The 26327-nt window shown below is 47.7% G+C and overlaps 1 long non-coding RNA gene across 12 annotated transcripts in view; it reads right to left on the bottom strand.

Annotated features, from left to right (window-relative positions):
• LOC137862411 (uncharacterized) overlaps nt 1-26327 on the bottom strand; it is a 78630-nt gene that overhangs the window by 2684 nt on the left and 49619 nt on the right. For 5 of the 12 annotated variants that reach the window (XR_011100246.1, XR_011100255.1, XR_011100257.1 and 2 more), the window contains 5 exons: nt 6340-8693; nt 4873-4970; nt 2801-4106; nt 2532-2618; nt 113-383 (listed from right to left, as the gene is read on the bottom strand). This is a non-coding gene — a long non-coding RNA (uncharacterized lncRNA). The remainder of the gene's footprint in view (nt 1-112; nt 384-2531; nt 2619-2800; nt 4107-4872; nt 4971-6339; nt 8694-26327) is intronic. The other 7 variants (XR_011100248.1, XR_011100256.1, XR_011100250.1 and 4 more) reach the window with 7 other exon arrangements.

The raw sequence follows: 26327 nt of genomic DNA, 5'->3' as shown, positions 1-26327 counted from the left end.
TTGTCTTTTTCCTCTGAGAACTGGAAGCCAAAGAGCACGAGCACCCGTCCCTGCTCTAAAACCCACCCTGGCAGACGGTGCTGGCAGGAAACATGCCCTGAGCCCTCCTCACCTGGGCATGGCCATGAGCAGGACACACCACCACGTTTGCCCAGACGCTGCCCGCCGTCTGCCTGGCCGCACCGTGCTGTCTGCAGCGCAGGCTGGTGCTCTCGGGACAGCGATGGTCATCCACAAACACCCCGCAGGAGGAAATAACAACCACAGACTTTCTCAGCTCGGCACCACAGGGGCTGGCCGCATTACGAGTGAACTCTTCCCATTCATGCTCAGGTTTCGTCACATTGAGAAGAAACAGAAGAAACGCTGGAACTGGAGAGGGGCTGGAAAGAAACAAAGAGCGGAGCAAAGTAACATTAGTCATTAGAAATAACACTTCAAGAGATCCTTTTCAAAAATAACAAGCAGCTCACACAACCTCCTACGTCAGAAAGGGCGATTCCGTATCTGTTATTCTGGAGCAAGGACTATGAGCTGTTAATAATGCACACAGATATCAAAGAAAGCAGAGGAAAGATATCACGTGAGCAAGGGAGCTAAAGGACTGACAGTGCATTATCTTAAGCAAATTTGATTACTGTTAGGCATTTAAAGTGTGCTTTGTCAGGCTTGTGCCAGGACAAGCCCTCCTGCAGCAAGCTGTGATTGTACCTATGACAAAAACCAATTTTGCCCAGGGGCAGTGGGCAGAAATGCTATGCAGGGCTGGCCACAATTTCTGAGAGACCCCCTCAGATTTCAAACTCCCTCTCTTGTTTCAAATTCAGCCACTGCTCTGTTTTGCCTGCCCATCCCTGATTCAATAGCTGCCAAAATAAATTTTAAATCGTCCAAAAGAAAGTCAGCCAAAGAACAACAGGGTGAAGACGGGAGGAGGGGAGGTGACAGCCCTTTGCAAACAGCTGAGCAGCAAGGGGCTGTCGGCCTGGGTGGAGAGCAGACCTTGCAGAGGGGCAGCAGCTCCAACTGTTTGCATTTTGTTGTTGGAATGTTTTTTCCTCCCTTAACTTTACAGCCCTGAGTCCATTACTCCTCCTATGAAATTGGAATTATGGAGAAAAATGGATCAGTGCATTTACTTGGAATCATTATGTGTCAAGTATTAAATTGGGAAGGAAATTTTAAAACCATTCTTCTAATATGAGTCACAGGAGTAAGCTATCAGGAGCCGTGTCAAAGGCACTGTAGCTGGCAAGAAACATATAGCATCTTTATGATTCTTCCTTTTACAAAACCCAGACCATAAACAATAGAAACAGGGGAAGAGAGAGAATGTAATTTCATTAGAGTAAACGTGACATAAATTTAATAATGAATAATAGCCGTTATCTATAAAAATATGAAAAGCCATTTTCAAAATCATTAGCTCTAATCGCAAATGAATTTTGCAGCTTCTTTTCTATTTTGCACCTCTGTAATGAACTCTGATAAATTCAAGGGACTACATGTTAAATAAAGAGATAGAAGGGTCTAATTTGCTGCTTCATTAAACCGGCTTATTTCTAGAACATCTTGCTGTTGCTCTGAATTTCCCATCTCTGAAAGGTGGAGACAATGGAGCTATCTGTCTCTAATGTAGTGTGGCACACAATTAGGGATTCAAAAGGATGTGAATCTCTTTCCATCAGAGATACATGCAGCGATTATTATTTTATTACCAAATACTGTCAGCATTACATATTTCCAACAGCTACTGTGACACCTGACTTGCATGTTAAGTTTGCACGAAGCATTATAAAAGAAGTCAGATGGAGTTTATTTATACCACATTATTCCTTCTTACGTAGGCCTTCGCAGAGTCTGGTACAGCAAAATGTTCGCGGAGTTCAACACTGAAGATTTGCAGTCAGCCAGGATATATGGATGGTGGTTTGCCATTTGGACGTGTTTTTAAGGCAGTGATACATCACCAGCTCAACCTTACAAACCACGATTACAAATCAACAAAAAGCATATCTGGACCTATCTCTATTTATCAACGCACTTAAATGTGAATCTGAGGCACTGCTCTTCTTAGGGATGGACTTTAAAAAAAAAATTAAAGAGTTTTGAACTTCAACTGAAACTTATTTTTAACATTAACCCCAAAGTTTCCTAACCTCTGCTTGTACAAACTGGCTCTGACTAGAAGCCAGCACGCAACAGAAAGTTGGTTGACATGATCCTGGAACCACAAAGAGACTCGAAAAGACCAGCTTTGAACTGACAGAATAAAGATGTTTTCTTAGATGCAGCACGGGCTTGGGTTTTGCCTCCACACTCAGGTACCTACAGGGGGGACTTACCTGGCAGTCTGAACAACAGCAAAAGGAAACAATTGAGGCATTTCAGGTGGTATTCTGCCTTCCTAAATCCACTTCATATATCCATGTACATGTACACATATCACCTTCACATACCAACTGAGCAGTCAGAATTACCTCCCGTGTACCAAGGGGGTGCCAAAACAGGTCTGCAAAGCCCTTCCTTACCTCCCAGGCACTGTCCAAGGCGCTGTGCAACTTCTTCTCTGATTTCACCCTCCTAACGAATATCTTCCCAATGTCAGAAAGCCTCATCTTGGAATACAAAGTAGGAGTTCAAGAGAGATATGAAAGTTTACTGTCACAAAAACAGCAGAGCAAATTGGTGGGACAACAAAACCCAGCCCTGCCCCACTGGAGGTGCATCTAGGCAGTGTGTTGAAGGTCGTCAGAGCATCCCATGCAGACTACTCATGGCATGTTGTTCCCTGTCTCACCTTTAATGCTAGTGGTGGGCGACACAGATCAGCTTAAGGGTTTGTGACACAAAGAAAACTGGATCCAGCCTTGAAAAATCTACGAATAATAACTGCAATCACTTTCTTGTGAAGAAGAGAGTCTTCAGCCAGTCACATCATCCAAATTGCTGTGCCAGCATAAAGGAGACCGAGAGCTGTAATATAAATTATAACTACAAAGTGCAAAAAGGAGAGACAGAAACTACCCAGAATATTGGACTGGAGAATTTAAACTCACAAGTCAGGACATTCAAAATCATGGCTCCCGCAGCACCCATAACTTAGCTCCCTGCACATATGTAGCATGTACTGCTGGGTACGAGCTCGTATTTATGCCTCGCTCCTTCTCTGCCAGGGGCAGAGTTATGGCTGCTGGGGGAACCATAATTTTGATTTTCCTGACTTTGGTGCACTGAATCTTTAAGAAAGGGAAAAAGCCACCTGTTTGGGTGGTAGCGAATGTCTCTCTCCATTTGCCTTTATTCCCACTTTCTCTTCTTGCCCTCTGCAGACCCCAGTAAAACTATGGATTTGCACACACAAAGAGGGATAGTTGTTAAAAGGAAGCAAACTATATCTTCTTTGGAAGAGGCAACATCTTCGCATACAGTCCCAGCCCATACAGGGCCTTGTTAGGGAGGCTGCATTAAAACACTAAAGCTCTAAGAGAGTTTTATTTACAAATGGTGTTTGCAGCCACCTTGTAAAACAAATTCTCCGCCCTGCCTGTATTGCAAGGGCCTTGCAATAACCTCTAAGACAGCCAACCCCGTCTGGAAGATGCTTACAACACCAGTTCAGAGCTCACCGAAATGCAGACATTCTTTATAGGTGGAACAAGCAGTGGCGAAAGCCTGAGCCTCAATTTCAGAGCCATTTCCTGGCACTAGTTGCACTGTGGCTCTGGAGAGGTGAGGAAGGCCTCATTTTCCTTTTCTGTCTGCAGCAGCAGTAGCTGTTAAGGGGCCTTTTTGCTGGAAATACTATTTGGGAGATTGGCACATACTTTCAAAGAAAATTTCTTCTGTTTCTCTACTCGGGGTTATTAAGTAATGCCTGTTGCACAGGCTCAGATGTGGTTACAGTGAAAGGAGCTGTGTCTTCGCCGAAGGCTGCAGGAGCCAACGTGATGCTTCCTGATGACTTGGATAACCTCTGGGTTGAGCCCTGCACCGCTCTGGCTTCCCTGCTGCCTGCCCAGCACTCGCAGGCTCCGTGCTGACAGCCCTCGTGTAACGGCAGCAGACACAACAACGCGTGTTTCCAGGCATTCGGTCACAGATAACTGCAAGAAAGAGAGAAATAAGTAGTACTAACGAAGTTAATACGTGGCATCTTGATGTTAGCGGCATTCCGCTGTGATGGTTCACTTTGTAAAGCCTCTCGTTCTGTTCGGTCATTTATTTATAGGGGGAAGAAAAGAAGAGAAAAGAAAATTAACCTGGATGCTTCTGCTCTCTGCACAGTGATACTTTCCTGTGGAAGCCCTACTGATTAGAAAATGCTTTTGATTTGACTTCCTGGAACATTATGTTATTTTCTACTCCAATACGGGTTTATTTCAGACATATTTCAGAAGCTTTCAATGAACAAAGATGCAAGGAAATATATTACATTTGGGAAAATCATACAAACGGTAAATGCCTTTTCAAAGAAGTTATAATGATATTTCAAGGGCAGTTTAGACCTATTCAAATCGCATACTCTCATTACCATTCTTAGCAAGAGGCATAAGTCCTTCAATCTCTACGTAGTTTTGCTACTCTCTCTCCACAATTTTCAATTTCCTCACAACTATTCATCTGATTTATTATTTCCCTCCTGTATTTTAAATGCATTGTAACCCCATACATTTGTTTCACTCTCTCGGCTTCAATACTCAAGGTCGTTAATACCCCCAGATATCCTTTGCTTATATCACAACTTCAAATGTGCTCTTTCTTGCCCAATGGCTTGTTACATAATTACCACTGCCAATATCATCTTGTTTTTATAGTTTTACGATTAAAGAGATAAAAATGAACTCAGCTGAATAAAATGTAGGAACATACTTGCAATATCTGTGGCAAGGCTGCTGCTGCTGCTCCTACTGCACGGATGATACGGAGAGATGCAAAATTAATCTCTCAGCATGGCTCCTGAAAGTTAACTAAGACAAAATGAATTATGTAGTACTAACGTTTGGCCCTTCTGATTAAGTGCTGCTTAAACACGCATCGAGTTTTAAATCGATCGCCCTGTGCAGGAAGGCAAGGTGCATGCCAGCCAGGAAGGCTCAAGTTTGTCTTCAAAGGGGGAGCATCCTCACCATCCACGTCCCCAGGCACACCTCCTCGGGTCCCCAACCTGCTGCTCTCCACATCCCTCCCAGCATCCCTCCATCTGCCTGAATCACGGACCCTCTACCCAAAACACCCCGAGGAGGAGGGCTGTGGCACACCCAGGAGCACAGAGCCTTCGGGGCAGCTCACTCCACCCACCCTGCATGCACAACAGAGACAACTCGTCTCCCCCCACCACCCCCTGCTCTCACTCCATCTTTTCAGGGCACAGCAGACGTGGGAAGCCCCAGCAGCAATGCCTGGGACGGGCGCACTGGGGTGTGGGGAGGGAGCACGTTTGCTGGACACGGAGGAAGCCAGGCGCTCAGACGCGACAGGAAAGCATCCGCTTTCACTCCTGCTAACCCAAACCCTCCCCTTGAATCACAGCCTTGGCTTACGAACAGGAGGTTTATGTAAACATATAGCTTGCTTTCCATTCAAAGCGCACAATTCCTTCCTCTACTAAAAGCTGTTTTGTTTTTTTTCCATGCAACTCACAGACCCGGAGCCTGCCGTTCCAGACAGCCAGTCCTTAGGGCGGCGTTTGCAGGGGACCAAGCAAAAACTCCTTATTTTGTGGCTGGTGCTGAAATCCTCCGTCCTGTCTGTAACCATGCTGGTGTGGGTCCCACAGCTCTGGTGTTTCTCCAGGCAAACCTGGTTGTGGCTGGTGCCCCACGCTCCCAGGGGTGCCCAATGGCACCCACTGCAGCAGCCCCTCAGGATCCCCAGCTGCCAGGGAGTCCGGGCATGTGGGGTAGACTCACTGAAGCAAGTCTCTACCTTTGACTCATGAAAACAAACCAGAGGAAAATACCACCCTGTTAGTCACTCCTGGGGAAGCAGACCTGTGCTGGACGTGCTGCCTGGCACAGCCACAGGTGGTGTAGCCACAGCACCCACAGCCGCTGTGCCATCCCACACATCTCACCCAGACCTCAGCCTTCCCCCTGCTGTTTTCCCCTGGGGCAGCTCACAAAAGCCCCAGGGGTGGTTTTATTGCTCAGAGAGACTGCTGCAGCTGAACCCCTGCTGCCCTGCTTGCTAACACACGTGCTCCCCAAATGGGGTGGTTTGAAGAGGGGAGTTTCAGTAAACCAGGTGTTAGGAAAAGAAAACGCATCAATCCCAAATCCTACACATATCCTCCCTCCGTCACCCCTACAAAACCAAGCAAATTTTGCATAAAATTACTCTTATCAGAGCAAGAGGAGGTACAGCTGCATCCACTCTCCAGGACTGACCCCTTCAAGCTGCAGCACCATCCTCCCAGACCCACTAATTTAGCATTCCCTAACGAGGGCCACAGCCCCACGGGGCTGACTTGCTTGATGTTATCAGACCATTAAAGCACTCATTAGAGAAGGGCTCCATTTGCTCTTTGGCCTACGGAGCTCGGATGAGTTGCTGAGCAGCCGGCCAGGCTCCTGGAGGAGAATCTTTAAGAAAACAACGTCTGAGGATAAATTTACAGCTACAGCAACCGCATATTAAGTGCGTTTTACCCCAGCTAGTTCCGTGTCACAAGTTGTCAGTACAGATTGGTGGGAAAAGAGCATGAAATATTCATGAAGTTATCAATGGCACCGAGATACCCGGTTAATTATGCTGCTCAGCACCTCCTCGCAGGCTCCCAGTACCCAGCGCCCGGCTTGCTCGTTAGCGTCACCGCGCTCTGATTGCGCCTTTGTGGCAGCGCTTCCTCTGTGCCCCTGCCACACCACCGTGCTCTTGGACCAGCTCCATCCTAATTAGCTTTGCTGCCACTGGAATTAGGCGACATGTTGTAGAAGTCACTTAAATTAACTTCTGACTCTTCCTCAGACAGATGGGGCCTCTGTACCCGTGCCCGCCTGTTCGGTTTGGTTAATCATTCCTTAAAGGGCTGTCGCAAACAGGGCGCGTCAGAAACGTGACCTTGCCTTCAGCTCTGCTGTTTGAAGAGGAATGTGCTTCTTAGAAGGCATCTTCGTTTCTCAAGGCAGCTGGGTTAGGTATTTGGGTCATGGCCCGGAGGTTTCCAGGTAGCAGGGCCTCACTGAGCTACTCACAACCCAGACAGCACCGGTTACAGAGCTCCCCTCCCTCCCGTGATGGTGCCTGCAGGGTGCACGCCGATGGGCTAGAGCATCACCTTCCCAAAGCTGTCTGTGCTGGGCTAGGGGCTGTAGCTGGGAGAAGCTCAGACAGCGCAGGGTGGGGTATTCTAGCCAGCCTAGATTTTAGATGGAATAGACTTTTTAATTTGCATTTTAAAATGTTAAAGTTTCCACAGACTTTATTGTTGTACTTGATGAAGATCTTTTCCAGCCTAAATAGTTCTCTGATTCCATGATTAGCAATGCTGGGAGCAATGCTGCTCTGCCCCACAAAGGGAGGATGCAGCTCCAGTCGTACCCTGTGCTTGTGTGCAGGAGGGCACCCAGATGAGTGAACTAATGCTCATTGAAGGGACTTTTCTGAGATTTTCCCATCTAGTAGGCTTCATCTAGAGCTGTGAGCACACAGTGCATTGAGTCAGCAGTTTTCAATTAAAAAAAAAAAAAAAAAAAAAGTGTAAGAGTTTCCCTTAGTTCCTCCCTGGAGGTTTGCTTTCAAATTTCCCCTTCAGTCAAGCCCAGCTTTCAAAGTCTAGCTGGCTCCATCAGCATGCTTTGTGAGCATGCAGACCACGCAGAGCAAAGAATTTCCTTACAGAAGGGCTGGCGAAGACTCACCTGAACATGGGTTTGGGGACATTTTGCTCGTTTCTCTCAAGATGTGTTGCAAGACACCAGCAATACTGTTGTTCTTGTCTGACACGATATCGTCTTACTGGTAGGACTTACTGCAGCATTTGAGAAACTCGCAGCCAACAGCTTCAAAAAGCACCCCTTTCACCAGTCTCTTGAAACACTTCATCCTACTGAAGGCTTACTTCAGTGCTGACACTGCTGCCAATTTATTTAAATAGCTTTACCTTTGGAAGACAGGCATTATCTGACGTACCGTGGCCTGCCTGTTGCACGTTATCTTTCTTTATTGCAAGCAAGACACTTCAGCACATGCTTCAGTATCATCTCATGAGTGCATTGTTGGAGCACTTGCTGAATCAGGGTTGCAAAGCTGTAAAATCCTCTTGCTGCCATGTGGACAGGACTGGACGTGGCGTGGTGTCCCCTCCAAGGGGAAGGTGCTGTCACTGGGTCATGGTCTCGCTGACTTGGGGCCATCTTCTGAACACATTGGGTTTCTGGGGAGTGGGGGACGGATGCTGCCGAGCCATGACCACACTTCTGCTGATTCTGGAATGTGTCTATCAAACTGAAGTGGGTTTGGAGGCCACTCTCCCAGCTCTTGCTCTGTGATTATTTGCGTTAAATATTCCCACAGAAATATTTGTGGTGTGGCATTCGTTCCCTAACCCATGCTGAGATCCCCTGTTATTCCCGTAGTGATCCCCATGCACTGGCCCCCTCACAGTCGCTGCCTGCAGTCCCACGGGTCCCGTCAACTCACTTTTCATGGCTCCAGGGTCACCCTTGCCTTCCCTGGGCAAACTGCCTTCCCTGTAAAGGAAAGAAACAGCTATCCGCCACACAATAGTGCACAAATAAGAACATGATTAAACCATACTGGGTGCTGAGAGGCAAACTACTGCACTATGATGTTCAAAAAGCCAGAATAATGTGATGGTTATAAAGACAGACAGCTCAGGCAAAGATTGCCTAGAGCACAGAATGATTGTCAGGATGGGCAAAAATGTAGAAAATCATGTGAGTGTGTAAGCTGCCAAAGCCAATTAATCCTAAGAACATTTTGCAACCATTAGGCTTCTATTACTGTGCATGCATCATAATTACTAGGGGTCTGCGTGGATATGATGGCAGATCTTTAACGATATCGAGTTTCCATTTGACCTTTAATTATCTTCATTGCATTTGTTTGTGTTGAACCGTTGCAGCATCTAAAGTTTGAAAAATTGACTCATTTTTAATTTGTCATTTCAAGCGGTGCTGCAAAAGATCACCGAGCTCCTCCTGGCAACGAGGGCGAGGAGCCTGGGAGGGCTGCTCGGAGGAGCGGGGATGCTGCGGCGCTGCCCTGCCTCGCGCCACTTTACAGGCAGCTCACGCCGCCAACATCAGAGCCTGAGAAATAGCAGGAACACGGAGATCAAGGAAACTTTCTGCTGATAGAGTGGTACAGAGAGGCGTTTGCCTCGGCAGCTTGGATTTGAGCATCCTCCTCTGTGGTGGGGCTGGAGAAGCCAGAGCTTGGAAATGCAGGTGAATGCAAACCGTACAGGGAAGGACGGGATCCACCTCGTGTGGCTGGCTTGAACCAGTGGCACTGCAACCCTGAGCCATCAGAAACACTGCCCTGAGATTTCAGCATTGTTGCCTGGGCTTATCTTCTGCTCGATAACAAACAACAGGGGGTTATATCAAAATTAGCTTCACACTTCCTTTAGCAACGCATCCTACCCCCAAAAAAGCTCTTTTATCAAAGAATGTGAAAAGATGATGCTTCTCAGATTGCTGTGCTGCTGCCCTGATAATGTGACAGATATTTGCACTTCTACGGAAATTAAATGGGGGCCATTTTTAAAATCTGGTGTATTTTTTTTATATCTTCTATCCATTTGGTTAAAATTATTGCAAAATCTTGATAGTAGGAAACAGAGATGACAGGGTGAGAGAGCTAAATAGGCTTTGGTTTATCCTAAAAATTTAAGATAGAAAGCCCACTGACTTGCCATTAACTGAAATACATTGAACTTCTGAAATTGAGCGCCAGGTCTGTGAGCTGCCCACCAGACCTTCCCCTCCGTGGAGCTGACATCCCTTCCACACAGTGGGTTGCTTGTGGAGTGTCTGCCACCCCAGTTGGGGTTCTCAGTTTAGTTCCTGTCCAAGGAACACTGACCTGCAGTCTCTGCCATCACATTTACCTTCCTGAAACTCCTTTCAGCCTTAAACTCTTTTGCTCTCAGCTTCCCAGTACCTGCTGGCTTCCGGGAGCCCAGTGCAGACTCTCGGTTCTCACCCTTTAACATTCACCCTCCGGGGCTGTTTCCTTACAGCCCTGCGCTCCCCGACAGACCAGGTGCTGTCAGCGCTTCCAGCCGCAGCCTTCCCGCGCTGCCTGGCACAGACACCCTGCGGGCAAGCTAAAACCACAGAGATTTGGGCCAGTTCAGGTGCTCAACACATCACCGCTCTCCCTGCCCTGTGGCGTGGCAGGGATTAAGCCAAAATCAGACCATTATGGGCAGGCAACGCTTGCTGAGCCCAGCACGCGATTCCCAGCAGAGCAGCCAGACCTTTGTGCTCCTCCTGGCCTCCACCTCCCCAGTTTCTTTGCCACCAGTCACCAAGCAGGTGTTTGGCATAGGGTAATGATAGCCCATAGGTGGGACTGGCAACCTTGCTTTCTGTTCCCATAATGTTTATTCTCCTGCTGTTGTCCCCTCAGCCCCAGGGAAGTCAAGCAGAGGACAGACTCTGGGCAATGGGTCTTCAGCTTTAGGTAGAGGATCTGCCCCTCTCTTCACCATCCTCCCAGATTTTTGCTCTCCAAACCTAGCTGTGACAGCCAGCCTGAAAACAAAAGCCAGTCCTTTAGAAAAGTTCCACTGGACCAAAAGGATATACTAAAGAGAGCTCTTACTTTCATGATTAAAATAAATAAATAAATAGAAATAAAAAAATAAATAATTCAACATACATCAGAACTGCAGCACCTCTGGCAGAAGAGGTCATCTCAGAGCATTCGCTTAGTCTCGCCTTTTTGAGGTCTCAAAGCAATTAAACAGATGGATTTCTTCAGACAAGCCATTACCTGCTAATCTTCTTTCTTTTTTGGGGGAACTGGTTGTGAACCATGAGTTACACTTTGTTTTGTTTCCTTACCCAGATGTTATTTTAAGTGTCTGAGTTCTATAATTGCACAGCGCTCTGGGCAACTGAGACAGAGAAGCAGCATATAAATAAGGCTGCCTCGCCTCCCTGCTAGCGTTTACCCAGTCCCATTTGCTTTACGAGACGAGCAAAAAAGAGAGAGGCGAAGCAGGCTGTGCATGGCGGGCAGGAAGGCAGAGCCCGCGGGCTTCAGGGAGTGCTGGGACGGGCAAGGACACCTCTTCCAGGAAGGAGATAAACAGCAAAATAACCTTTTTGCAGGTCAGAGCACATTGTGGGTTTTTTACTGTTGCTGGTTGTCTTTTTTTTTTTTTTTTAATAATAATAATAATAAAAAAAAAACTTCTGAAGGAGCCCAAAGAGCGGGACGCTGCTTATCTGCTGCATTTGCACATGGGCAGATGAAGCTTTTAACATGATAGTCAAGCAAGCAGCTCCACGGGCAGCATTTAGCATTTCATCTCAACATGCCTGCACTGCTTAGGAGCAGGAGAGCCTTGTGCCTGACCAACCTCACGGCGCTGTTCCCTGCCCCTCTTGCAGGCCAGCCCTGACCCCAAACCCTGCAAGCAAAGCACCCCCGAGCTGCTCCTCTCCATCTCTGCCACTCCGAGCTTCTTTTTTTCCTTTCCTGTTTCTCTCTAAAACACACCAAAATGTTACAGGCAGTCTTGAGCCCTCCAGGGCTCATTGCTGACCACCACGGTGTGGGTATTTACGGCCCATTTTCTCAGCCATACAGCTTGCACTGAAGATCAACAACTGCAATGCCTCCTAACTGATAGAAACAATTACTTTAGGTGAAGACTTGCAGGTATTTAAACACAAGAAAAGTGCTTTGGAAGCCTGACTAGAACAAGTGGGACAAAATCCAAATATAATTTTGTCCCCAGCCTTAGCATTGGTCATAAAACACGGCTGGTTGTCCTGTTATTAATTATTATTACAACTCCTTTCACAGCATCACGGAGGCAGAGCACAAAAATCTTTGTTACAAGTTGAATGTTGGCTCTGGCTGAGCAGAAAGCAGGTGAGCACTCATGGGAGCACCTTTTGAAGCTATTAGTTATTGAAGCAATTTGTAGGAAGAATAGGGAGCTGTGCTGGGAAGGAGAGGTAGCTCCGAGCTCCTCGCCATGGAGAGAGCTTTCCTGGTTTGTCTACATCAAAGGCTCGTAGCTTCACCGCCCACTCATTTGATCTTAATTCAGCTCAAAAAAAGCTCCGCTTCATGCATTTCTAGGTATGACTTAGACATGGAGCATGACGCAACGGTGCTTTGATGAACAAGGAGACATAGACTGGGTATCGTGTGTGCCAGGACGATTTGGGCTGCTTTTGGGAAGAGGTGAACACAGCCACGCACGCACACGCACGCAGCTATAAATAACGCACGAGCTGCTCGCGGGGGAACAGGAGCCGAAAGCCCTGTTGATACAATTCATTGTCCCAGTTCATCTCTGTAATTTTATCACCCTAAAAATATCCGTGCAGCCAGCATTCTTTATGCAAACTATGATAATTTCGAGCACAACACAGCGTGCCGGCAGGCGCTGTGACAGAAGCACGGGGACGAAGCTGGGCTCACCTCTCGCTGCCGGGCCGGTGGTGGCACCACGGGGACAGAAGCTGGGTCTGGCACCCGCCTGCTCCCCACCACCCCTGAGCAGCTCCAGCTTCCCAAGGAGAGGCTCCCAAAAGGCTCCCAGAGCACAAAAGCACTGATAGCTCCAAATAGATGTCTGGCACTGGGCTTCATGTGCTGTCTAGGTGGGCTGGAGCTGTGGCATTCAACATATGCCACGTCCTGGGGCCAAGCTTGGGTGAGACCAGCTCCTTACATCCATCCCTGTCCTGGGCAGCACTTATTCCCTGCCCCGCTATCGCTGCACGTCCACCTCCAAAGCCAAAGGCAGCTGGGCTGTGTCAAATCCTTTCTGGGCGATCAGCTCCTAACGCTGTGTGTAACTCGCTGGCTTATTGAAGATGTGCTGCCAGGCCCTGTAACACAAATCAGTTCTGAAAGAAAAATTATCCTACGGTGTCAACAACACAGAGCTCCAGATAGGCCAGGAGAAAACAAGCTGCGAGGCATTTTGCTCAGATGAGGAAGTGAAAAGGCTCTTTGCCTGCGTTTTACTTTGCACAGATGGAAAAGGAGCACATGGGCACTCTGACACTCATCACCTTTAATAGCTGTCCCAGGGCTAAATCCTCACTCATCATGCTGGAAATGTAGGGGCGAGCCTGCAACTCATAGCCTTCAATAATAGAAGCAGCCATTTATAGAGAGATGTGAAATATTTAGACTGAAAGTGTTTCATTTCACTTAATTTAAAATCACTTAACACCTGGAAAACTTCTATAAATGAAATCACTGGAGATTCGGTTTCCTACTCTGTCCAAACGTACCCGGAAAAGAAATGTGTCCGTTTTCTGTGCAACAAATGCTCAATTGCAGATTTTCTGGATAATAAAATCTCCAGCCTAGCTATTTAATTATTCAGCTGACTGCTGGAGGAATATGAAGCTACGGAAATCTAAAGCCATGTGCCGGGAACTCTGGAGTAAGTTATAGCAAACGTTTGCTTTAAAAAGACACCAAATAAGCTATTTAGAAGCTTATACTTATGAGATAACGATCATTTAATAATTATGCAAAGAATTGCCATCTTCGCTCACATAATCTCTCCTCATAAGGCCAAAAATATTTTCTTTTTTAGAGCTCCATAAAACAGGCATGTTTTCCGTGCCAGAGTTTTAAACCGAGATCACAATCCTGCCACGGGAGGCATGTGGCCAGGCTCGTTCATGTCACTGGGCTCCCGTACAAGCATAAATCTCCTGCCATAAAATCCTAGTGCTGAAAAAGGCCTAAGCAACCCCTTTGTGCTACAGTTCCCACTCCTTGCAGCCTCCCAGCCTGCCCCAGGCACCTCCAGGCAGGCGGTCACACCTTTGCCACGCGTCCTCACGCTAACACGGGTCCGGCTAGCCGGCCAGAGCCAGGATCCAACAGTGTTCTCATGGCTCAGACAGTTATTAGCCACAATATACTTCCAGCATTAGGTAATTTGTAATTACGTGACTAATTACATCACCAATTGAGTGCAATCTGCCATTTCTGGAATTCTCTCACTAATCAAACACTGTCCTCGAGGCACGAGAAATATGCTGACACAGAGCAGCGGGAGCGACAAATCACAGCATCCTTGTTATCACAGCATCCCCGCTGAGCCGCCGCTGATCAGATGAGCCTGCAGGAGCCTCAGCGTGCTCCAGCCGACTCAAACTGTGCCTCTCGTCACGTTGCAGCAGCCAACACAGCCCAGATTGCCAAGGAGGCATGTGGGAAGGAAGCAGCTCCCACACCAGGGCAAGCTCTGGCCTCCAAGGGCTCAGGCCAGGAGGAAATGCAGGCTCCTGGCTGCTCGCAGGGATCCAGAAGACACTGAACACTCTCCTCCCTGCTCTGAGTTTTGATCATCCAGCCCAGACTACTCTTTCCACAGACTCATTGCTCTTCTGTAAAACCTCTTTTTTTACAGCCTGCGATGAGCAGGCACAACGTGGTGCCAAGCAGGCACCGATTTGGGATGCTCTGCCCATAAAGTAACATGGGGGAACTGTGCACATGGGTGTCCTCTCCTCCATCACAGGTTAACCCCAGAGATGCCCTGGGCTGGCTCCTCAGGCACTGTGCTACTGGAGAGCTTCCCCAGCCCTCAAGAAAAATAATTCGAGAACCCTCTTGAGAAATAGTTGGGGAGCCAGCTGCTTCTGCAGACTGGCCTTAGTAACATTTTTCAGCCCTAGACTCCATCAGTGTAATCAGGCTCCTGAACAGCCAAAGGCAAAGTGGAAAGTCATCATATTTATGGAGTGCTTCCCCCCTTCCCTGTCGACTGTTCCAGACCTGACTCTACTTACTCTCTCCATCACTTGTCTCTCAGGAGGTCTCAGGCACCTTTAGACATGCAATATTGGCTGATTTTGCCTCAATAAAACTTTTTGAAGGTGGCACTGGGGCAAACCCAGCTCCATGGGTCCCACAACTGGGCTGCAGCAGTGCAGGTCCTGCTGGGGACAGGTAACAGAAACACAAATCATTTGCCTAATGAGTGGACAAACTTTTTGCTAGCTGTTTTCACTGGGTTTCCAGTGGAATAATCTTCATTTCTCCTCCCAGGCTTCTGCTACTGGTCCGTGCTCTTCCTACTGCTGTCGTCATCCCAGCTAGCCCTTGTCTGCTCGGGAAATTCATGGTATGTATATTTTTGTGCATGGTGCTCTTGAGATGTCTGAAAAATGTTCCTGTGAACCAGGCACTGATGTATCACTCTCTGGAGAAGATAAATTTCTGTCTGCTTCCTTCCTCCCTGTTACAGTACGGGGTGAATACAGATTTGTTTGGAAAGGTTGGGTTAAAACAGTAATATGCTTTCTCTTCTCGTTATGTTTCATGTAATGCAGCAATTCCCATTTCACGTTGAAAATATGAAAGATCTGCATCTGAACAGATCCTTGGCTCGCTTAGCTGAAGACGTCTCATAATTGTCTAACGCTAACTTTGCCTTTAGGATTTTCTGTCTGATGTTCACAATTAAAGGGGGAGAAGACGCTTTATTTTTGGTGGCTGGAGCTGCTGTGAGCAGCTCCACAGCCCCCCTGCAGCATGACTCTGCCACATAAATCCCAATAAGATGAATCCTCTGGGGTCTCAGTCACGTCCCCTCACATGCTAGGGCACAGGGGACCGGGCACCCACCCCTCCTGGAGGAAAACCAAACCAACCTTCTCGAGGCACTGCCATGGGGTGTCTTTGGTGCTGTCAAAGAGCAGGGCAGCTGCTGCCATGCAAGAAAAGGAAGGGAATTATTTTATAACTAACAATTCCCCTCTTTCACCATTGTTTTAAGCCCAAGGTGGGAGTCATCTCCTGAGGCCAAGATGAGAAGAACAAACAGAGTGATGGAGAATGGTGTTTGGAATGACAAACACATATTTGGCTTTGTGAAAAACAAAACTCCCCATGCTGCTATTTCCCAGCCCTGGAGGCTTGAGGGACACGCTGCTCCCACACAGGGGACGTCCCTGTTTCTGCCGTAATGGTACTGCAGCTTCCACGCACACGGAGAGCTGATGAATTAAGCAGAGAGAAGAGATTACAGCTATAAGGGAATTTGTGGCTTTTGAGCAAGGCAACCTGCGAAGATCACAGCTCTACAAAGTGTTCCCTGCTGCAGGGCCCATTGCTCTCACCATCCCAGTCCCAAGCAAGCTCCAGTCCCTGCAGGCGAGCACACCTTGTGTGAATCAGCTGGAGCAGATTCCTGCATTTAGCTCCTGCTGCCAGGCCTCGTGGAGCCTGAGCACGGTGCCACGGGAGGGTCCCCACAGGCAGGTAGGGTGGCCAAGCTCTCGGCCCTCCTTCCATCCCCTTGCCAACTGTGAAAGGCTAGAAAAAGCACTTTGCAATTTTGAAAGAAAGCAAAGAAAGCACAAGTGTAGGAGTATTGTCAATGAACAGTTTGCAAAGGAACTCAAAGTACAGGACTGCTTTCAAGATAAACTCACAATATTTTCCAGGACAACGAATCCACAGGAAACTCTTCCATCAGCTTGTTGGCAGCTCCGAAGCTGAATGCCAGTAATCTGGCAGTGAAGAACTGGCATCCAGCACGTTACAGGTTTAGAAGCTCACCAGTTTCACCCCCTCTAAGTGTTGTGGTAACTTCATTACTCATTACAGACATTACTCATGTCTGTAACAAGATTTTACCTTTACACTCATTTTGCACCCAAAGCAATGCACCCAATACGCCCACCCTGACTGCAAGCAGCTCAGAGAAAAGCTGCCCTCCACTCAAGCCCATGAGAAGGTAACTGAGATCTTATGAAAATTCATTATCCTTCCTTAGAAAAATGCACTAAGAGAATGTTTATAAGCATTGGGCATCACCTAAAATTAACTTTTTGTCTCTTTTTCATGCAATGCTGACACCAATTTACTCCAAACATAAGGAGATCTTTGTGCACGTGCAAAGTCCCATTTCTTCTGTCCCTTGGTCCCATGGCATATGTGATAGAGACCAGCTTACGGTTTATTTGATAATTAGCCTCATTACAGGCAACTTGGAAGCTCTTCAGTCCACTAAAATATGCACTGAGTGCTGCAGGTATGCAGGAGCTGACAAATCTGAAGTTAGACAACACTGATGCCACCATCCTTCACCAGAATTAACTGGCCAGCTCCCGCATGGATATAAGCAAAAAGAGACCTTTCAGAGTGAAATAGATAGACCCCAGCTCTCAAAAGTGAGTGGCAGTTAGCAAGGCTGTCCAAGACAAACTGGAGAAAACACAAAAACACATCTAATCCTTTCCTTGGTCTGAAACTAGCAGCATTTCAGATGATGCGCTCAAAAACCCTCACCAGAAGTTCATTTTACTCAGGCAGTTTTCCATAAACGTACACATTTTTAACATCCTACATATACATCAGATTTCTCTTGCAGACAAGAAAAACAAGGAGTTCCCTTAGTGATGATGTGTCCACGTAATAGCAAATGTGTCTTAGGAGCTGGGAACACAGGGGAATAGCAGAGTGCAGTTTGGCTCATGATATGTCCTTGGAAAAATCTCTCATTTTGGCTACACGTAGGGAAAATTACCCTATATTGGCAGCAGATGAGATTTAGATTGATCAACAGTGAGCAAAGATGCAAGGATTTGGCCCTAGCAAATCCTTGTTTCTGCGCCTACATTCTTGCTATACGTCATCTGGTTACTGGGAAGGGTGTAGAGCACTGCAGCCCCTTCATCCCCTCACCCTCTAGCTCCAGATACTGACATACAATTTACAATTAAAAAGAGAGAACAGAAGCAAAGTGAAGAACAAAATATTTGCATTGTTGCAAACTGCCAGCTTGCCTGAACTGTGAAGTCCCCAGACTATTTTGGGATAATTCGGCACCTTTCAACTGTCACACAGAATTTCATGGGGGATGATGCTTGGCATTGTTTATGTGACATTAGCATCACCTTTTCATCCTACCAGGGACCATCAAATGCAAAATTGGATTAAATTTGGCAGATCACATTATATATGGGGAAGTGAGAAATATTGCTATATCACAATTGATTTTCCCAAAGGCACCAGGCAACCTCTGATATTTTGATACTGAGATGATAAATAATTTTCCACTGGTAATTTCCATATTCAGTAAGCTGAGACATTTTTCTCAGTATGCAAATGAGATATATTTAAAGCACCACTTTGTGTTGCTTACAATTAGATTGATGTGGATGGCTGCAGGAGGCTGTTTGTCTTGGCGATACTGAACGGGCAGGAGCAGAGGGAAGTCCTTCATGCAACAGAGCCTTCAACCTAAACCAGATTTGCTCATTGGACTTGGATGATCATGAGTTTTGTGCCTTGGATGAAGCCTCAAACACCAAGAAACGCTGCTGTGACACCACGTTGTCATGAGCCACATGCTTGCCTTAGCCAGTTACATTGCAGAGGTTCCTGGTGCAACCCTCCTCTTGCTGGCTGAGATGTTTGATCCCTCTTCCACAGAATAAAAGCACTGATTTACCCATGCCTTCTCCTAAAGCTCTGGCTCAGCAGGTCACAGTCCCCACCTCACTCAGTGAAAGCCATCAGAGATGGCTCTGATGGCCTCCAAGGACTACATAGGAGACAGAGCAAGAGATGGGGTAGTCTCAATATACCTGAGTCTTAATGCACAGAGCCAGAAGGGCAGCAAAAATGAAATAAGACAAAGCACGTGCAGTGCTGCTGTACTCTGCTTTTCCTGCAGCCCTTCCTGCCCAGCCCCAGAAAAGCCCTCAGACAGGGGTTCTGGGATGCGTCAAGAGCAGGCCTGCTGAGACCATCGTCACTCCAAAACACGTCAAATGATGCTTGATTGTTTCTTCAGCAGAGGGTGTTCCTTGCTGCCTGGAAGCTTAGTGCCCAGCTTGAGCCTATCGGTAGGAATTTGCATTTTCTAAGGAACAAAGCTGCCTTCCAAACATCAAGCCCCCTCTCTACATCCTGAGCTGAGCACCCCAATTTAAAGGCTGTCATCTGTTTGTCCCCAGAAGAAAACTCGGGAGCAACAGAGCAGCCCATGAGATGAAGCCTGTTCTGCTCCGGGGAGCTCAGCCTTCCCCCAGCTTCAGCCACCACGCAGCACAGAGGAAATGAGAGCAGAGCCTGAGCCAGTTACAAGTTTCTTTCCCTTGAGGCTGTTACAGATATGATAAACTATTTTTTTTTTTTTTTGGTAAGTGTTGTCTAGAGTTTAATAAATGCTCATATGTATTATTAATCTGGAATATTAACCCCAAATCCCATAATAAAATAACTCAAGCATTTCAAGCCATCTCAGAGGCTTGCTAAATCCTTGCAAGTTACTAATTAAGCTACGTTGGAGCAACTGTTCAATAAATTTTACAGTCAGGTTTCGTCTCTTTAGAAAGGGCAGACTACAAATTTATGCAACTTAAAATGGAAGGTAATGAATTTGGAGCATATTCTGTATAGAGCACACAACCAACAAGTGGGAATAATAACATTAGCAGCACTTTGAGATAATGGACTACTTAAATTCATATTTGTAGGAGCCGTAGACTAATACACAGTGATCTACAGAGGAGATGTGGTTTCCCTGAGGGTGCAATCCAGACTGTGTGAGGATACACATTTTCGGGTGGAACAAATCTCCCCCGGTTCTCCCACGGTAAGATACCCCATGAAGAGGGGCCCTGGTGGGGGTCTTGAGCACAGAAACGTCATGTGGGCTTCCAGGAGGAGCCCACGGTGTGGTCCTCTTAGAGCTGGGACTGCTCTGGTTCAACATCAAATACCAAATGCTCCTGTCTGGGAAGAAGCAGGTTCACCCTGTCCCAGTGAGTGCCCGGACTGGGCTTAATGGTTGGCATAGGCAGGTATTAAAAAGTCATGATAGGAATCCTTAGCAGCACATCTGGCATTTCGGTGCTTCGTGCAGTGATTTTACTCTCGGAGGATGCAGAGCTCTCAGCAGCAGTTACAGCAACCCCCGGCTGCGTGACGGGAACCCAGCCCTGCTCATTTCCACAACTGGAAGATGAGTTTTGTAAGGATAAAATCTACATCTAGCGGGGCTCAGGTTCTGGTGTCCAGCCAATTCGCAAAGCCTTAGAAAGCCTCTTCTTTTCCTCCATACGCAGCTGAACCAGTACTGGCATGTGATGAAAACAGTGAATCCCCTCTCCGAGCCAGCCAACACAAATCGTTTAATTCCTGGGCTGCCAATGGCTGCATTTTAGCATTGTCTCACCAGACCTGGAGCTGAGCACAATTTGGACAGCAGTTATTATAGCTGTGCAACACCACATCCTGGCTTTTGATCTCCAGCACTGGCGTAAACCAGGTCCCCAGGGACCAGAAGTCCCTTGGGGTAAAGTTTCCGTGTCCCACATCAAACACTGCTGGGAAGCACAGATCCAGCCTTTAGCAGTTGTATCATGTTTCCAGTTGTCTGCAGCGTTACAATGCCAATGATTTATTCATTCATTTATTCCACGCTTTGCATACGGGCTGTAACTCCGAGGGCAAGCACGGCACAGTCTTGCTGCAGCTACGTGCACTGTGGGTTTTGGGGAGCACAACAGCAGGTGACGGATGGCACCTCCTTGCCTACAATTGCTCCCAGGCAAGCACCAAGACCACAAGATCTATAAGACATAACAAAAATTGGCAGAGGGCAAAGCAGAGAAGGGGCATCCTCAGGGAGCAGCACCCCAGGGCTGGACAGAAGCAGGAGAGAGTCAGGCAAGGGAAAGGAAAGCACAACAATCATCTCTGTGATGAAATTCAGGATTTTCCTGGGATTTTCTTGATGGACTGCTGAGAAATACTACGACATGAAGGAAGTCTTGCAATGCTTTCTCCCCTTGGACTGCAATAACTACTCTTTGTTTGTAGTGCTGCTAGGAGAAAAGTCTGGGAAATGCATCACTTCACCCCATTTACACCAAAAGGACACCAGAGCAGAAACAGACCCTAACGGACACTGTTCTTGCTCAGAAAATCTCTCCAGAGAGCCCCGGTGCTGGGAGCATCACCTTGGGCACTTCTGCCCCTCTGGCACCTGCTGCCACCCTCAGGTGCAGCCTCAGAGCCGCGGGACACGCTGCCATCCCCACCGCACCCAGCCTTGCCCAGGGGATGTCCTCGGCCTCGAGCAACTCATGGGCACTGCACGGAGCCACCTCTCTACCCAAGAAAGTGTCAGGCAGCTCGGTGAAGCTCCCCAGCCCAACTGAGGAGGTTTCTGTAGCTCTGACCTCGCACAGCCTGGTGCTTGCAGAAATCCTTATACTGGCTGCTTGCACAAGCCCAGAACAAAACCCTTCTCAAAGTTAGTTTTAAATTAAATTCTTTAGGCAAGATCTGAGTCATCCCCGTCCCCTCGTGTAGCGTATTAATTTTACATGTGCTCTCTGATTTTCAGAACCAAGAGTTACAGCTCTCACGTTTCCTGTGCTCATCCTGGGGGCACTTGGGGCTGAATGGGAACGAGAATGGGCCATGGGTCAGGGCTCGGATGGGCACCGCGTCTGGCCTTGGGGCACAGGCACAGAGCTAGGGCTACACAGGGGTATGGCAAGTCAGAATAAACGTGGGCTATGCTTAAACATAACAATTTTTGGTCTAATACTGAAGATGAAACAAAGCTGGGTCAAGTTAAGGGGGTCTTTATGCGAGACAGGAACTCAATTCAAACAGAGCCCTCACTAACTTGGTTAAGAATTCACCAAGGCACCTTCCAGAAACATCCCCAAGATATTGCTGTACCAGTGAGAAATTAGCATCATTACTGTCATGATGCAATGATCTTCTTTATTAGTTTTCTCTTTAAAATTCAAAAGGGAGACGTGCGATATTAAACAACGCGTGTACTCAGGGAACAAACACGTTGCCTGCACGCAGAGGGTGCACCAGGAAGCGTAACTGTCTTGGAGCAACTGTGCTAATGGGCACAGAGCCTGTGCTGTAACCAATTACTTCGTCATTAATAAAAAAAAACAATGTTAGGCATCCCAGTGACGTGAAAATGAAAATAGGAAGTTCATTAAAGGTAAGCTCGAGCTGGCACAGCAAGCCCCTTTCTTCGCTGCAGTAAGGAAGCTTTTCCCAATCAGCCTCTGTCCCCAGCGCAGCACAGCACTTGCCTGCAGCACTGAGCCTCACACATCCTCAGTCAGCCATCCCTGACAGCACCACCCTCTGATGGAAGCTTTAAAGGCTCTTTCATCCAGTGACTGGAGGGCTGGAAAAAAATGATGCTTTTCCTCTCCCTCCTAAAGGTCTGAAAAATGAGAGTAATGAGCTCAGAAAAGGCTCTCTCCACGCTACTCGGCACACTGCTCTGGAGGCTGAGGGGCCAAACAGCCTCTAATGAGTTCTCCAAAACTCGACACCTGCTGGGCAGCATCTTCCCAGAACCTGCCCTGTGCCTCTGCGTGACCCTGGTGCCGGCCGCGGCAGGGACCTGGACACGCTGCAGCAACCATCTCAGCCTGCTGTGCATTAAGGACAGTTTATAACAACCGCCTTGTCACGAACAAATGGGCTTCAAATTCGCAGTGAGCGCCACTAGTGCCAGATCCAGAGCATGTCATTGCTGCAATCCGAGGGCGAAACCCTGGCAGTGACAGCGGGCTGATGGATGAAGATCTTGAAGCTTGTCCCGGCTCCCAGGAAAGCAATAAATCAATGACACGGGAAAACCCCGAGCCCCTGAGTGCTTTAAAAGTCAATAGTAAAATTTAAAATCAATGGGAAGGCTGGCAGGGAGGCAGCGCAGGGGCGGGTGCGTGGAAGGGACGGCAGCTATTGTTCAGCTGGGGTAAGCTGCCAGCACGCCGGAGCCTATAAGCCAATTTTACTTCATAATCCCACTAATGTGGAATGACACTGGTTGTAATCCTTCAGTGATTACAGTGCAGACCAGTGCCTCGGCATCTCTGGGAGGATTTGAGGGACAGTGCAGCATCCAGAAAGCCATAGCCAGATTTTTCCAATCAACGAGAAGAGAATATTCAGGCACGGAAAGCACAGAAGTTGTCTATCTGGCAATAAAAGGGAGAGCAAAGCCAGAGCTTCCTTGCTGTGCTGGCTGCCAAGTGCCTCTGTGAAGCGGAGCCCAAATGCAGAGAAGAAGGAGAAGGGGGATATGCACAAAAGGACACCGACAGCAGAAAACACAGCCAGTATCGGAGCAGGCCAGGAGCTCGGGGACTGCTCTGGGGCCTGACACAGTGAAGAGAAGGGAGACAATCTGTGGGATCAAAGGGATCGTGAACAGAGCACGTGAGCTCTCCCTGCTTGCATTAAGTGGCCCCAGGAGAGGAGCCAGGTGTGAGCAAAAGGGAGCCAGGACCTCTTGGTCTATCCTGTACCCCCGCAGACACCCTAAGGACCACTGCTGGGACTCCCACCCACCCTGAGGAGTCTCCCTCACCACCAGAAGTCCCCCAGCTTTCTGTGAAGATGCCCTTCAGAGTAATGCCACATCTGAGCATGGAGAGATCCCATCCCGGAGCATGAGGAGAGGCTGTCTTGTCTGCAAATTCCTACCGAGAGCTTAAATTATTGCTAATTTATTGGAAGTGTCACTTGTACGTATTATCGATGGTGATTGTCAGGCTGAGGAGCGTGAAACTGGAGCGCAGTTGGGAGGTTTCAGAAGCTGGTGAGCCACTGGGGGGGGGTTGTTAAATTATCAGCTGCATATTGAGAACAGCTGGAACAACTCCAAGAGCCGAGGACAGATGCAAAATTGTTGGAAGGATTGATTTAACATCATCACCAGCAGCCTTGTATAAGCAACGCAGGCCAGGAGGCCTGAAGAACAGCTGGTCAGAGTGGACTAGCTGAATTATTGCAACAAAATTAGATAAAAAGCACAGAGGAAATGATTGCAGCCCTTTAGAGGGAGGCAGGCGGCTTTCCATGCTGGAACAGCTGGAGGGCTTGGAGAGACTGTTCTCTCCTGATAGTAATCACTAAATTAGTCAAATTCAGCCAGTGAAGATGTCTTGTTACGAGCATATGGAAGTTGGGGTTTAACTGTCTGCTTTGCATAAGCGTGTTCAAAGGCGCCGTAATTCCTCGGTTCGGTGCAGAGGAGATCCGAGCGGCACAGTCCCAGGGTGGCAGGGGGCGGCCACAAACAAACAAAAAAACCACTATCAGACTGTCAGCTCAAGCAAAAGGCAAAGGATAGTGCTCTCAGCATCTCTGCTGCTTGTGAGCACACAGTGCTGCACCCCTGGAAATGACAAAATGATCAAGCCAGTGGTTCTCCTCAGCCTGTAGCCTGAAATGGCACTCCTGTGCAAGGCAACAGCCTTCCTGATTCAAGACAGAGCAAAAAGAGTATCAGAGAAAAATCTTCCTATGCCCCAAATAATTAGAGGAGGTTGTACTCCTTGAACCACAAAGGTTAGCATTTACACCACAAACATTTTTTCGGGAACCTTGTAGCTTTTTCCCCTGTTTCTGAAAACTACCATGCACTTGTCATGAGCCGTCTCTTGGGCAGGAGCAGTTTTTTCCAGACACGGTTTCCTGGTGCCTCTGAGGGCACCAAGGTTGCAGACGCAGCCATGTGCTCTGGAGCGGCACCTGACAGCCTGGTAGGATGGTGCTTGAGCCTCAAACAACCTTAAAGACGCTCGTCTGCTGGCAAATGAGCATTGGCCCCTACGAAAACCACTTGAAATGTCTTCCCTTTCAGCAAATGAATGTTTGCTTGGCAATACTGAAACATTTCATCTTGCATGACCTCATTCTCAGCGTTCTTCAGGTGGTGAGCTGTCCCTCTCCATTCAGCAGGAGTCCTAATTTAGACTCGCTCCCCCCATCACCAGTGTGCTGGGGATGAATCATAAGTCATATTTGTGATTGTGAACCCACATGCCAACCTACATCTGGAGAGATGACTCCTTTCACTAGCCTTAAATCTGCGGCTCCCTTTGTTAGGATGAAGTTTAACAGGTTGTTTTCCCTAGCTCCGAACAAAGAAGCTTTTAAAACCCCTCGGTGTTCAGAAATGCCTTCTTGTTCCATTCCTCCCGTGTAGGCAGCTTCCGTGAACTTTGCTTATCATTGAATTATCTTAACGAGGAGGCCAGGAGTGACTGAGCAATAACAGCTTTATGAGTTTCTTGCAACAGGATCGGAATTAACTTGGAAAATTATCTAAAAATAAAACTTCTGAAAGGACAAAAAAAAAAAAAAAAAAAAAAAAAAAAAAAAAAACACTAAAATGGAGCAACCACAGGTTGAATCTTGTTGCCCATCTGACCAGAACTATGCATGATGAGAATTTCTGGAAATGTGCTTGGTTCCCATTGGACTTTTGTCTTACCTTTCAAGGATTTTAGCTGAAGGTAAATCCTGCTTTTGGGCTAACTTTAACAGAAGCATTTTCAACGTTTGCACCACGCACAGGAAAGAGCAGCCTGAAGATCCCCTCCCACCCCAGGAGGCATTCAGCAGAGTCCCAGGTGCAGCCGCACAGCACCTGGAGGCGGCAGCAAGCATCACAGGCACGAGGTACCGAGGGCGTCAACACCACACTTATGTTAATGTCCACGTCTTAGTTAATTGAACCATACTCATCCAGAGCCGAAAGCATAAGTCATCGCGGGGACAGCAGTACATGCAGTAACCAACAGCCCACTAATTCTAAGCCTCACTAAAACCACCGGTCGGTGCTTGCAGATGGGAGCGTCAATGGCACGCGGGAAGCAGCAGCACCGCTGTGACTCAGGGCGTGCTGGTCCCCCTCTTGCTCAAGCAGCTATGGACTTGCCGGTGCCTCCCACTGGTTATTTCAGTTTTTATATAGTCATTTTTCCCCAAGGGACATAGAAAGGGAAAAGATTTGCATAGAGAGATTTGTCTTCTGCTCTGCCACTGGGTAACCTTAGACCCGTTCCAGAATCCTCTGCTAAATCAGTTTGTATAAACGTATGCATAAAAATTCAGAGCCGGTGCAATGCTGCTGCACAAACAAGCAGAAGAACCCAGAAGCATGAATCCTGGGGCCGTGCTGCCCCAGTTCTCACCCACGTACATCAGCACCTGCCATGGTCCTGGCAGGGATTTCTGGAGGAAAACGTGTTCGTGAGAACAGCAAAGTGCACCTCGAGAGCTGGGAGCAGCTCGGGGGCAGCTCTGCACCTCTGGGGGGCCTGGAGGGTGAGGGACAG

Source organism: Anas acuta, chromosome 11 (assembly GCF_963932015.1).
Source record: "Anas acuta chromosome 11, bAnaAcu1.1, whole genome shotgun sequence".
NCBI classification, from domain to species: domain Eukaryota; kingdom Metazoa; phylum Chordata; class Aves; order Anseriformes; family Anatidae; genus Anas; species Anas acuta.
Note: the sequence above shows the minus strand (reverse complement) of the source record. Positions and strands in the feature narration are given on the sequence as shown.